Source organism: Cryptomeria japonica, chromosome 5 (assembly GCF_030272615.1).
Source record: "Cryptomeria japonica chromosome 5, Sugi_1.0, whole genome shotgun sequence".
Taxonomy (NCBI): Eukaryota; Viridiplantae; Streptophyta; class Pinopsida; order Cupressales; family Cupressaceae; genus Cryptomeria; species Cryptomeria japonica.
In genome coordinates, this window is record NC_081409.1 from 264,483,734 (window position 1) to 264,486,646 (window position 2,913).

Genomic DNA, 2,913 nt, shown 5'->3' on the forward strand with positions numbered 1-2,913 from the left:
TTTAAATTAAAACCAAAGTTTGCTATAGAATTTGTACATAATTTAGATTGATTTTGACAAATAATTCTTTTACTCAATTGAAGTTAAGATCATGATGGTAAGAGCACATCACAAGATACTTTTTTATAGTGATGTCACACATTCATCAAAAGTGGATATTAGGTGAATTACTAGGTGACTTCTACTTAAAGATTGTTCAGTTGCATTGGTCATGTAGAGGCATCACATCAATAATCCACATTAGTATTCATTGCCAAGTGATTTGAAATTAAAATTTTCTTTCTAGTTTTGGGAACCACATGACCAAGCCACTTCGATTATAATGATTGATTAACAATGTACAAACATTGAATGATTTTGAACCCATGTAGGCCATTTCCATCACCATTTTGGGTGACAGTGTAGGAATTTAGGTAGGATTTTTTCCTCTTTACATGGTTTGAGAGATAAAGATAGGAAATGTTAGTGTAATAAAAAACAAGTGTTGAACAAAGAAATTTATAGAGGGTGTGTCTAAAAAGTATCAATATTTGAGTTTTGTGGGATAGAGGTTGTTTGGAGGTTAGCTTCAAGAAAATTTTCAAGGGATTGCCACATGTGAGAGAAGGAAGAGAGAGGTTTTAATATGTATAGAAAATAGATCTATGTGTAGAAAACAAGGAATACAAGGGGCACTATAGGATACAATATTAAATAGTGGGAAACAATGAGGAGGCCATAAGGAAAAGGCTTAAGAAATGCAAATTAATTAGTGAACAAGAATAAAGGTACAATTGAGAGAAAGAGAAAAGAAAAATATTAAGAGAATAGAAAAAAGCTATGTACAGAAAAGAGAGACAACCATAAGTAAAAGGCCTTCATTATTTTTAGTATACTCACCAATTCAATTGACAATAATTGGATCTAGTGCTTGCATCTTTTATTTTAGAGGAAATGAGAAGAAAGAGTTTTAAGTTAGCTAAACAAGCCCAAGGGGTTTGTGCAAGATCCAAAGAAAAATTCAAGAAGGATGACAAGTAGTAAGATGGGTCTAGATTCAAATAACCTAATAATTCCAAGGATAAATGTTGGAATTTAAACAAAGCTAAAAAACTAATAAGATACTATAAGGAGGAGGATAAGAAGAAAAATACATTTTTTTATGATGAATCTAAGAGATCCTCAAAATATGAAGGTGATTCTCTTATCACTAATTTGGTTACTCATTCATGTACATGTGCATGCCTGATAAAATCTAGTGCCTCTTTCCACATATCCTTACGTCAAGATTGGTTTACAATATTGGTGTCCTTGATTTCGGCATGGCCAAAATCATGAGGCAACCCTATGAAACTCATCTGTTTCGTACCTCACGAGCTTCGGGAAAGGCTAATAGACCTCGTCGATTAGTCACTTTTCATTTTTTCATCTTTATGTTTAGTGATTTAGAAGTTAGAAATTTCTATGTAGTGATTGGCAGGTCAGACTTTTTCTCCAACGTGTTAGTTAGTCATGTTAGTGACTGACAAGTTGGACTTTTTTCTCTAACATGTCAGTTAGTCATGTTAGTGACTTACACATCAGACTTTTTTCTCCGACATGTCAGTTAATCATGTTAGTGACTAACACATCAGACTTTTTTCTCTGACATGTCAATTAGTCATGTTAATGACTAACAAGTCGTACTCTTTTCTCTGACATGTCAATTAGTCATGTTATTGATCGACACGTCGAACTTTTTTCTCTGACATGTCAGTTAGTCATGTTAATGACTGACAGGTCAAACTTTTTTCTCGGACATGTCAGTTAGTCATGTTAGTGACTGACACATTGGACTTTTTTCTTCGACACGTCAGTTAGTCATGTTAGTGACTGACAAGTCGGACTTTAAAGTCCGACCTTCAAGTTTTTCCTATTTTTTCTCCTAAGTTCTTTTTGACTCTGGATTCTCGTCCCAATTGATGGAATTCTCCCTTGTCATGCTGATGATCTTCGAGATACTAATGATCAATGTCGAAACATCTGAGCCTTCTCCCAACAAATCAATAGAGCAAAGATGTGTTGATATGGTGCGAGACAAAGCTAAGATGCAAGTTGCTTTGGCTCAGTTTGAAGAATTTTATAAATCCAACGAGGAGGAGAAAAATGAATATAAAGTGTCACATTGACACTATCTTTTAATGCAGTTGCATTGTTAGATGCTACAAGTTTTCTCACAGCTGTACATTTTCTTTTTGTTGTAGTTGTAGTCAAGTGGGACTGTGTAGTTGAATTAGTCAATGGTGCCCACCTTTTTCTCCACTCCTCTCCTATATATAGAGGAGCCTCATTTGTAAATATTTATCTTTTATATGCTTAGCAAAACTTTGCCAAAATTTTGTGCCAACCAAGACATGGTGATTTTTGATGTAAAATTTGATTCAAGGAAATAAAGATAACAATTAACTTATTTCCAAACTTTGTGTTGAATAAAATATTGTGAATGTGATTAGAATTATTCTTATGTTTAATTCCCATAATCATTCCTTATGTTCTTGAATCTTTTGGTGAAAAATGTGAAATTTTATGAAAGAGCTTTCTAATTGTGGAAATAGACTTTGCGTTGTTTACATATTTGGGAAATTTTCTGATGTTAAGTGATTAGTAGTAGGCTTTGTATTTCTGCTATTATTTGTAGTTTAAGGAATCGGGAATTCATACTTGAAGACTTTGAGCTGCAAGTTAAATTTCTTATCATTTGTAATCATTAGCTTAGTTATAATTACATTCAAGAAAGACTTTGTGCTTCTTGATTGTAAGTTTTTGTGTAATTTGCTGGAGTAGATTGTTCATTTCTTTTAAGTATCATAAGCGATGGAGAATTGTAACAAGTGGAGGGAAAATACATAAACTCTGAAAAAAGAAAGTTATATGCTTGAAACTTACCCGCATATT